This window comes from Lygodium microphyllum, chromosome 17 (genome assembly GCF_053477565.2).
Source record: "Lygodium microphyllum isolate KBCC chromosome 17, Lygodium_microphyllum_v1.1.10, whole genome shotgun sequence".
Lineage (NCBI taxonomy): Eukaryota > Viridiplantae > Streptophyta > Polypodiopsida > Schizaeales > Lygodiaceae > Lygodium > Lygodium microphyllum.
In genome coordinates this window covers 15,137,219-15,149,287 of record NC_141151.1, presented here as the reverse complement: position 1 = coordinate 15,149,287, position 12,069 = coordinate 15,137,219, and the positions used below count along the sequence as shown (strand labels likewise).

At 42.6% G+C, this 12,069-nt stretch overlaps 1 protein-coding gene across 5 annotated transcripts in view; it reads left to right on the top strand.

The window, feature by feature from the left end:
- The window catches only part of LOC148021598 (cytidine/deoxycytidylate deaminase family protein), a 63,704-nt gene that overhangs the window by 27,117 nt on the left and 24,518 nt on the right, over nt 1-12,069 (top strand). The window lies entirely within an intron of this gene.

Sequence of the window (12,069 nt, the reverse complement as noted above, 5' to 3'; positions counted from 1 at the left end):
AGAGAGTTGACACTATTGGTCAGGGAGCTGTAGCTCGTATTGCTCTTAATGGAGGGATCACGGAAGAAATTGCCTTATCTTGATCTCTTAGGCAAGGCTGCCCTCTCAGCCCTTTGCCGTTTGCTTTGGTCACTCACCCGATGCTCTCATTGTTGGACAAGTTGGCTGATCAAGGTGAGATAGTTGGCTTGACTCTTCACAGTGGTACTCAACTTGTGGGTCAATCTTTGGCAGATGATTCTTTTATGTTCCTTAAGGCTGATTGCACTAATGTTAATTGGGCAATGGTGGCATGGAATCTTTTTGCTTTGGCATTCAGTCTTTATATTAATACGCAGACATCTACACTTCTCTTCTGTACGGAGACTGATCTGCAGGCCTTGGGCTGGCATGGAATTGTGATCCCAAAGGGAAATATAACCAGACACTTGGGATATCCTATTGGGGTGGAGGTAGCACCCCGGGCCTTACTGGATTGGATGGCCTCTCGGATTCATGACAGGTTCATGTACTGGAAATCTCAAGGCTGGCCTTTACATGTTAGATTGAAAGTTGCTCAAAGTATTATGATCAGTATGGTATCGTTCTTTTTGCCACTCCTTCCCTGGACTAAGAAGTCCCTTTTGGAACTTGTTCAGCCTGTCAGGTTTATGTTGTGGAAAAAGAAGGGGAATCAGTTGGGTCAGGTTTGGATTTCGTGGCAGCATGTGACTACACCTAAACGAATGGGGGGAGCAGCCATGTTGGATGTTAATGTGCATATGAAAGCCTTGAGGTTGGCCCTTTTGCAGGCGTTATGCGCACAGAGTCATCCTTGGTTGGACATGGCAAATTTTTTCATTGAAAAGACTGGTATATCTCATGATAATACGGTTATTTGTGCCTCCTAGTGGCATGTGCTTAACTCCTCGAGACCAAATAAGACCACCCGGTCTTTTCTCCTTTCTCATTTGATTGCATTGTGGCAAGAGATCTTACGTTTTTTAGTTTGGTGCCCTCTTGAGATTCGCAAGGAAGTGAATTGGAGAGGTCTTAGTCTCCTCCAGGTTGTTGGATTGGCCGGACAAAGATTTGCATAGACTCAAGTTTAATCGGATGGCTCGATTTTGATGATATTATTCTTGGGCAGTCCCGTCTTTACTCTTTTCAACGTATTCGTCAACACTTTCGGGTACCCTGTGGATATTGTGATATCTGGTCATCCATACAGGTCACACTTCAGAGGTTCTCTCCTTTACGAGTGCTACAGCCATTGTATCCATAGTGTGATTGGAAGTTTGTGATTCCAGATGATTTTTAGAAGAGGTTTGCTAACCAGATATACCATCAGATGGTGGAGGCTAAGAGATGGGTCACACTTCAGAGGTTCTCTCCTTTACGAGTGCTACAGCCATTGTATCCATAGTGTGATTGGAAGTTTGTGATCCATACAGGTCACACTTCAGAGGTTCTCTCCTTTACGAGTGCTACAGCCATTGTATCCATAGTGTGATTGGAAGTTTGTGATTCCAGATGATTTTTAGAAGAGGTTTGCTAACCAGATATACCATCAGATGGTGGAGGCTAAGAGATGGGTCACTACAAAGGTGAATAAATTATGGCATATTAGGGATGGCAAAAAGAAGTGGCAGGAAAGATTCCTTCAGCTTTGGAAGTCTAAGGTTCCCTATTAGGGAAAAGTCTTCTTGTGGAGTCTGCTGATTGGTGGTCTTCCAACTGGAGAGGTGCTGCGTGCCCGAAAGATCTCTGCTGGTCGTTGTGTATTTTGCACTACATGTGATGAAACATTGCTTCATCTTTTTGCCTCTTGTCCAGCAGCGCGACAGATCTATTGTTTTATTTCTAGCGTTTGGCTCTCGGCAACTCAGCTCCGGATAACAGCCAGGTCATGGATCATGGGAAAGTTGCCCTCCGTGCCTTCTTTGCATTCTAATTATTCCTGCCTGTTCCAGTTTCTTAGATGGACTGCCTTATGGCATATTTGGCAAACTCGGATTGCCTTTCTTTTTGATTCGGTCTCGGGCATCCATGGTCATGTGGCCGGTATTCGAGGTTTAGTGCTATGGCAGATTTCTTCTATGATATCAGCTGACCTGGTTCTTCCTGACATTGCTGCCCATTGTTCGCTCTACACCAGCAGTGTGATTTTGTCTTTGTGTCATAGTCCTAATAGTCTTTCGTCACTTTCTTCGAGGACCTGATGGTCTGATGTAACAGAATGCAAAGAGAGAGAGAGAGAGAGAGAGAGAGAGAGAGAGTTTCTCGGATGACCTGATGGTCTGATGTAACAGAAAGTAAGAGATACAGAGAGATTGCTGACCTGATTGTTTGATGTAAATATTTACTACTTAATTCAATTATCTTCATGAAAGAGAGAGAGAGAGAGAGAGAGAGAGAGAGAGAGAGAGAGAGAGAGTCATATTCGATGAGAAATTTAGGAGAGATTAGTGGGAAGCGAGATCATTGAGCTGCCGGGGCTGTTCGTTGAATGCTGTTCATAGGTGTTGATTGCTCGCTGAGTTCTGCCCTCACCCCACGATCAGACTGAAGGACCACGACTGCTGTGGGCGGGTGCTGCTATTCTATTGGACAGTAATAGGTGCTGCCAGTCTGGCCATGATCTCATCTACCACAGGCGAGGGAGTGAATTAGCTAGCGGGAGCAGTATAAACAGGAGGTGGGTGCACTACAGACTTGATCGTCAGTCCCGTCTGTTCTGGCCTTCAAATCCCCTGTAGTAAGATCGAATGGCACACAGACATGTAGGTTTCTGACACAGCAGAAAGAATTCTGTGATACAGCAGAGGGGCGGCCTCAGGAGTGTGAGAATTTAGAAACAAGCACACAGAGGTGCAGATTTCTAACACAGCAGAGAGAGAGAGAGAGAGAGAGAGAGAGAGAGAGAGAGAGAGAGAGAAGGTTGGGCTTTTTTTTACGGAAAAAAAAAGAAGGTTGGGCTTTTCTCATTTGTGATTTATCATGCAAATTGCCTTGTGGAATGTGAAAGGTATTTCTTTGTGTAGTAAGCAATATCGGTTGTGGAAAGTTGTGTTAGCACAGCAGACAGAGATCTGTGATACAGCACACACACACACACACACACACACACAGAGGATTGGGCTTTTCTCATTTGTGATTTATCATGCGAATTGCCTTGTGGAATGTGAAAGGTATTTCTTGGTGCAGTAATCAATATCGGTTGTAGAAAGTTGTGTTAGCCGGAAATTGGGATGTCTTTTGTGCGGTGGAGCACAAACAACACGCTTCAACTGGCTCTTCTTATGTTTTCAAGGATTATGCAGTCTTTTTTAGTGGTCGAGCTCCACATAAATTAGGAGTTATGTTGGCTGTCAAATCGTCCCTGCAACCATCGTTGGTTTCTCAAGACGCTCGCGGCTGATTTTTGATTTTGGAAATACTTTATGAGGGGGAGCTTTTGTGGGTGGTGGGCGTATATGCACCTTCTATTGCAAGGGAACATCGTCAACTTTGGGATGACTTGCACTGCCTTGCCATGGCTCATCAAGGCTTTGTCATGGGTGATTTTAATGCATGTGTTTTTGGGGATCAGGCGACTTCTCCACACTCAGTCATGGATTCCCCTTAGAGATAGGCTTGGGATGTCCTTGCAATTGGGTCTCTGAAACAGGACATGTGGTCCTGGATACATCCTTCACAATCAGGATATAGTTATCGTTCTTTTCAACATCCAAATACCTGGGCCAGATTGGATAGGATCTACATTTTTCAGTCTGACTCTTTTCTTCTTGTAGTCATTGAAATGTGGGTGGAAAGACAACATGTCTTGTCGGATCATTACCCTTCAGTCTTGGAAATGAGTCACAGACCAGCTAATGCTTTTAAGGCTCTCCTTGCTCGGTTGCCTCTTCGTTGTAACCAATCATTTCTGCAACAAGATCAATTTTCAGATGGTGTTCAGCAACTGATCGCCTCTTTTAGCTCGAGGGCCTTATCTGGAGGGATAGATGCATGGAGGGTTTTTAGGGACAATGTTTGAGCGTTTTCCAGACAATATGGTATTCAACATGCTTTCTCTTTACGAGCTGAATTGCAGTATGCTCAATCTTTATTGGCTCATTCATTGTCACTATGTTAGACAGGAGATTACAATGATGACTTGCTCACATGTATCGAATGGTTGAAAAGTAGGGTTCAATCTCTTCAGGAAGAGGAATATGCAAAATACAAATTGCTGGCCAGGGCTGAAGCTTTACACGACAATAATTGTCAATCCCATCAATTTTTTTCTCATATGCACTAGAAATATTCCCAAGAAAATATAGTGCATTGAATGGATAGACAAGGTGTTATGGTGACCGATCCTGCTTCTAGCATTCGGATGAGTGTTGAATTTTATAGATCCTTATTGGGTCTGCAAGAGTTTCTTTTAGATGTTCATTCTTCTTGCAGATATATTTGTAGGTTGGTTAGTAATCAGGTCAAACCCGATTGGGTGGATTTAATGGAGGTTGATATTTTAGAAGATGAAGTGGAAGAAGTATTGTTTCACTTGCCTCGAAGGAAAAGTCTTGGTTGGGATGGGCTGCCTAATGAGCTGTTTTCAGCCCATGTGGAGCAGCTTAAGGACCCATTAACTCGCCTATGTTAGCAAGTGTGAAATTTTGGAACGATGCCCTTAGATTGGAAGATTGTTGTCATTAGGTTGTTGCCCAAGGTTTCCTCTCCAACATCTTTGAAACAATGGAGACCTATTTCTGTTATGGGTTCTTATATAAAATATTTTCCAAGATCATTGCCAACAGATTGCAGAAGGTATTTCCGCACTTGGTTCATCCACGTCAATATGGCTTCATTAAAGGCCGGAATATAATGCATAACATCTCGAATGTTCAATTGGGAATTGACTATGCCAAAGCTTCAGGCCAGTAGGTGGTTATGCTTCAGCTTGATATTAGAAGGCTTTTGATCATGTTACCTGGTCTTTTTTGCGACAATCAATGTCTACAATGGGACTCGGTCCTCACACGTTTTCTTTGGTAGATACCATTAGTCGGTGTGTTGTGGCTCGTATTGCACTTAATGGAGGGATCACAGAGGAAATTGCCTTGTCTCGATCTCTTTGGCAAGGCGGTCCTCTCAGCCCTTTGCTGTTTGCTTTAGTCACTCACCCGATGCTCTCATTGTTGGATAAGTTGGCTGATCAAGGTGAGATAGTTGGCTTGTCTCTTCCCTCTGGTACCCAACTTGTGGGTCAATCTTTGGCAGACGATTCTTTTATGTTTCTTAAGGTAGATCGCACTAATGTTAATCTGGCAATGGTGGTGTGGAATCTTTTCGCTTTAGCATCGTGTCTCCATATTAATACTTAGAAATCTACTCTTCTCTCTTGTATGTAGAATGATCTCTAGGCATTGGGTTGGCATGGTATTGTGATCTCAAGGAGAAATATAACTAGACACTTGGGATATCCTATTGGTGTGGAAGTAGCCCCTCTTGCCTTGCTAGATTGGATGGGCTCCCGAATTCATGATAGGTTCATGTATTGGAAATCTCAAGGCTGACCTCTACATGTCTGACTTAAAGTTACTCATTGTATTGTGATCAACATGATTTCGTTTTTTTATCCAATGCTTCCTTGGACTAAGAAGTCCCTTTTGGAATTGGTCTAGTCTATCAGGGTCATCCTTGGTTAGATATATCATGGATAATTTACAGGTGTCAAATGGTATTGATGTGGCTTTTCTTGACCAGCATATTGGGCATGAAGATGAGAAAGAATTGGTTGAGTCAGATAGTGACTCTTTGGTTGAGGATTTTGGTCAGTTGATGGAAGGGGATGGGATGGGAAAACGCCGTAAGATGACGGTTGATGAATTGGTTTTGTGTGCTTCGGTTTTGCCTCAGCAAGGTGTTCATGTTTCTTGCTCATAGGCTGATGAGTCTTTCCAGTTCATGCTTGCCATTGCCAACAAATCTTATGTCTGATTATGTCCATGCTAATGAGGGTAAAGCGAGCGCTTTATTGGAAGGGGATCATGTGGTCGTTGTCATGGGAACTGACCTAGTTCTACAGGAGATTGCTGCCTTTCATGAGAGGGTAGCCATCCTTTATTTAACGGGCAAGACTCCTTTGATTGCTCGGATTTGTGCTTGTCTGCAATCCATGCTTGTGAGTGATGGTGCGTGTCATGGTGATGTTCTTGGGCAGGTGCAGGCTTCTCTCGTGGAAGAGATTTATGATGGACTGAGGGGGTTTTTCGAGGTCCTTTTCTGTACTCCAGATGTGCGTGCTCGCATTATGCAACATATTCCTTTGTTTTTTGATGGTCAGCTGGTCCATATGGTCCCATGGAGGCCTATGGCGGAGTTTCAAGAGGTTCTTAGGCAGGCATGCCCAATCTGGATGGAGGTAGTTAATTTTCTTGCACATCTTTGGAGACTCCTTCCTTTGGTTTTGAGATCCCTTGGAGAGGTGTTGATGGAGCCCTGTTTGGCCTCCTGTAGCAGCATCAGGGCTTGTATGCTTTGGGACACTGGGAAACCTTGGCCTACTAAAATTCATTTTGAGGTTCCTGGGTTGCAGACGTTGCTTTTTAAGCTCAAATGGGGGATATTTGCTGGACATTGCTTTTGATGTCGCCAATTGGGCCATTTTATTTCTGAATGTGATTGTAGCCCTGAGGTTTTGCAGCGTTCGTTGGACCTTGACATGGATACGCAAGAGTGTGATCCCCATCCTTTGACTCAATAGCAAGATGTCTCTCCTCCTGTGCTTCTTGCCCTGTATGGACATGATAATGGAAATAAGGATGTTTCCCAGGTTGGTATTCAGCGTGAGTCGTATTCAATTGGTTGGGCTTTGCTCCCTCAAGATGATTCTTGGGTCACTGTGGTTAGACGCAAAGTTCGACAGGAATCTTGTTTAACTTCTGCTCGCCCATCTCCTTAGCTTGTTACTCATACTTTTCAACGCAAAGGTAGGGGTTTTTACATGAAACCTCTATCTTTGCGTGTATTTGTAGTTGGAGTGGTTGATAAAAGTGCTTTTGATTCTGCTTTGTGCTTTGATGCTCGTGGGAGGCTTTTGTCCCCTTGGGATTTTTTCTGTTCTCAGCAACAATAGTTTCCTTCTCGTGCTTCAATTGCTAGTTTGTAGAGAGCGGATCTTGTGGATGTGATCTGTAGTAAGATGGAGAGATTTCAAGCTGCTAAAGCTACGGATGTTAAAGGGAAAGTGGTGGTTCAACATTTCTCTCTCTTTTTGTTTATCATGAGACTTTCTTTATGGAATGTTAAAGGTATTTCTTCTGACAGTAAGCAATATTGGTTGTGGAGAATTGTTTTTGCTGGTAATTGGGATGTTTTTTGTGCCATGGAGCACAAACAACATGCTTTGGCAGGTTCTTCTTATGTATATAAGGATTATATAGTGTTTTTTAGTAGAAAGGTTTGATCTTTCTTGCACCCATCCTTGGTTTCTCAAGATGCTTGTGGCAGATTGCTGATGTTGGAAATCATATATGCGGGTGAGGTTTTGTGGCTGGTGGGTGTGCATGCTCCTTCTACTGCTTGGAAATACCGTCAGCTTTGGGATGACTTGCACTACCTTTCCATGGCCCGTGAAGGTTTTGTTATGGGTGATTTTAATGCATGCGTAACTGCGGACCATGCGACTTCACCTCACTCGGTGATGGATGATCTTGAGCGTTAGGCTTGGGATACATTGGCAGCTATGTCTTTGAAACAAGACATGGACTTGGATGCATCCTTTGTAGTCTGGATATACTTATTGCGCTCTTCAGCATCCAGATACTTGGGCTAGACTTGATAGGATATGCATTTGTCAGAGCAATTCTTTTCTTCGAGCAATGATTGATATGTGGGTGGAGTGACAACATGTTTTGTCATATCACTATCCTTTGGTTTTGGAAGTGACTCATAGGCCTGTTCATGCCTTTTACAAGAATATATGCCCTTAATGGCTTTGGGTAAGTCTTTGCTTGCTCGTTTGCCACTGCGTTTCAATCAATCTTTTTTGCTGCAAAATCAGTTTTTGGAGTGCATCTAGCAATTGATTGCTACTTTTAGCTGGAGGGTCCTATTTGGGGATATGGAAGCATGGGCTGTTTTTAGGGATAATGCGCGAGCAGTTCGGACAATATACTATTCAACATGCTTCTTCTTTTCGAGCTGAATTGCAACATTCACAAACTTTGTTGGCTCATTTGTTGTCTCTGTATCAATATGCTAAATAGAAATTGCTGGCCCAAGCGGAAGCTTTGTATGATAATAATTGTCAATCTCATCAGTTCTTTGCTTGTTTACGCCAGAAATACGCTTGGGAAAATATTGTGTGTTTGTTGGATGAGCAAGGTGATATGGTTATTGAACCTGTCTTCATCATTCAAATATACATCCACTATTATAAATCTTTGTTGGGTCCACAAGAGATTCTTTTTGATGCTGTTTTCTCTGCTCGTGGATACATTTGTGACTTGGTTAGTAATTAGGTTAAGCCTGAATGGGTTGATTTGATGGAGGTTGATATCTCAGAGGCGGAAGTGGAGGATGTGCTGTCCCATTTACCACGTAGGAAAAGCCTTGGTTGGGATGGGCTTCCTTATGAGCTGTTTTCAGCTCATGTTGAGCAGTTAAAGGACCCATTAACTTGCTTGTGTCAGCAAGTCTGGAATTGTGCTGGCTTCAAATTGGAAGATTGCAGTGATTCGGTTGTTGCCCAAGGTTCCTTCTCCGTCTTCCTTGTAACAAGGGAGACCCATTTCTGTTATGGGTTATTTGTATAAAATCTTTTCTAAACTCATTCCCAATAGATTGTAAAAAGTATTCCCGCACTTGGTTCATCCACGTCAATATGGTTTCATTAAGGGACGGAATATCATGCATAACATTTTGAATGCTCAACTGGGGATTGATTATGCCAAAGCCTCTGGCCAGTAGGTTGTTATGCTTCAGCTTGATCTTGAAAAGACATTTGATCATGTCGACTAGTCTTTCTTGCAGTAGCTGATGTCTACCATGGGCTTTGGTCCTCGCATGACTTCTCTTGTTGATACCATTAGTCAGGGTGTTGTGGTATGTATTGTACTTAATGGGGGAATCATTGATGAAATTGCCTTGTCTTGTTCTCTTCGGCAAGGCTGCTCTCTTAGTCCTTTGTTGTTTGCCTTAGTCACTCATCCAATGCTCTCTTTGTTGGATAAGTTAGCTGGTCAAGGTGAGATTATTGGTTTGTCTCTTCCTAGTGGTGCCCAACTTTTGGGTTAATCTTTGGCTGATGATTCCTTTATGTTTCTCAAGGATGATCAAACTAATGTGAGTTGGCAATGGTTACGTGGAATCTCTTTGCTTTAGCTTCGGGGATTCATATTAATGCTAAAAAATCTACATTGATTTCTTGTACAAAGAGTGATTTGCAAGCTTTGGGTTGGCAATGAGCTCTGATTTCTAAAGGAGATATTACCTGACACTTGGGTTATCCTATTGGTGTGGATGTAGCTCCTCGTGTCTTGCTTGACTGGATGTTATCTCGTATACATGATAGGTTTATGTACTAGAAATCTCAAGGCTGGTCTCTTCATGTGAGACTTAAAGTTGCTCAATGTGTCATGATAACTATGATCTCATTTTTTCTACCCTTAATTGAACTAAGAAGTCTCTTTTGGAACTCCTTTAGCCCATCTACTTCATGTTGTGGAAAAAGAAAAGGAATCGTTTGGGCCAAGTGTGGATTTCTTGGCAGCATGTCACTACTCTAAAAGGATGGGGGGAGCAGCTTTATTGGATGTTAATCTCCATATGGTTGCTTTGCAATTGACACTTTTGTAATAGACTTTATGTATGCAAAGTCATCCTTGGACAAATATTACAAAATTTTTCATTGAATGACTAGTATCTAGCATGGTCGCATGGTTATTCAAGTTTCTTGTTGGCATGTGCTGAATTCTACGAGGTCTATTAAGGTCTCTCAGTTTGTAATGAGGATATGTATTTTTGAAACTTCACTTAACATGTGGATTAAATTTTAATCACATGATTAAGTAAATGATGCACATGTGAGGTGCAATTGGGGTTAACGTAAATTTACCAGCTCGAGACCTGAAGAAATCACGGGATGCCAAAGGCAAAAGTTGCTATAAGCTATGTCGCACATGTACTTGGTGGTATTTGGTGCTAGTTGTTGGCCTAGGTCATCCATTTGGCCATAAGTGTCAGTTGGTGACACAAGAGAAGTGGCGTTTAATGGCACCTAACACGAATCTGATGGTCAAAGATGGTGCAGAGACACTTGGGAATGGAAGTTGCCTAGCCAATTTAATTATTGGCCAGTCAGATTATTTTTCAGGGCATCGAAATAATTATTAGATTAATTTTCAGTATTTTAAGGCTGAAAATTAATATTTAATTATGGAAAATACTGAAAAAACCATTTGGGAAGGTTGCCACTTGTGATAAATTTCCATGCAAGATTGAAAAACTTCTTTAGAGGTTGGAGAGAGGCATTTCTATAAATTCAGCCTACAAGAGAGAGACAGGGGAATCTGCTAGTTTGATTTGTAGCCATTGGAGGACCTTTTGAGGCATCCAGGGGCAAAAGAAGACCAATCAATAGCAGGAGGTAGCATCTACAGGCTGTTGAGGCAGGGCATCAATAGTAAATGACCGTTTTTCTTCAGTTTTTTGCATCTATATGTTGTTGTGGCAGGGCATCAGCTGCACTTGACTGATTTTCAGTCATTCTTCGCGACAAAACTTTGAATTTTCTCTCTCTATAGCTTTTCTTCTCGTCTCCCAGCCATTTCAGAGCCTTGCTCCGAAGATCTCAGCATTTGGACCCTTGGAGGCTGAGAAATTGCAAATTTCTCTGTAAACCCTAATTTACAGCAGATATTAGGGTTTAGCAGTAGCCTTGGGAAGCGTGTCAGAAATTGGAAGCTCTAAGACTTGGATTCAAGGCCGAAGGTGAATTTCAGCTGAATTCAGGTGGAGGACTAGCCAACCGTTGAGTTTGGGGGATTTCCATCGTCTATGAAGTGGGTGAAGGCCAATTGAGTGCCCGAATCAAGGGGCAAAATAGATTGAAGACTTGCTGGTCACTTTGGACAGCAAGGGGAGTTGAAATATTGAAAGGGATTGGGAGAATCCCATTGTAAGTCAACTTTTTCTTCAATAAAGCTAAAGAAATATCGAAAGGGGCGCCAATTTTGGGGCCAATCGGGTGTGCATTGTCCAAGATCAGTAGGTAAATTTGTATTTTCAGATTTGCATTTATTGTTTGCTGCTGTAATTAAGTTGTAATTAGGGATTTACCACCCTATCCAAGGAGGAAGGCTGGTTTCATGGTTCCATTGATTTGGTGGGCCCAGGCACTTGATTGCAAGCCAAAGCTTTGTGCTAGTGCTGATTTTTACTCTCAGTTGAGAAATTACAGCAATATGTCTTCATACAGTGAGATGGACTCGAGCAGTGATGATGCCTCTGAGTATGAACGTTCACATGATGCCTGACCTTGGACAAGGCTCAGATTATGGACAGCACGCTGAAAATGTTGCTAATGGGCAAGATGGACAGCCTTCAAGGCAGAAGGAGGCCGATGCCCAGCAAAGTGAAGAGGAATTTGATGACCAGTTCAAGAATCGGATGAGGACAATAACAAATCTCTTTGTTGAATTGGCAAAGGATCCTCAATTTACCTGATTTTTGAATGCTCCAAAGAAGTTTAAAGGCAAGAAGAAGAAGATGTCCTCTACACCTTCAGGACATCAAGATGCATCGAAGAGAATACCAAACCTTCATTGAAGCTCCCAAAGATACTAATGAAGTAAAATAGTTGGTACCTACGGGGCAAGGAATGCAAATGCAAGGCCATCATGGAAGTGCCAATCCAATGGATCTTGGACAGCTAGGCATGCGTGCTATGATGAGGCAGCCAGAATATTTTGGTGGAAGCACGATTTTTTATGCTATGGTTGGACAAGGACCGCATACGGGAATGTATGGCACAAATCCCTATGGTATGCAGCAACCAATGCATGGAGTGCAAGGCCCAATGTATTCGGGTATGGCTGG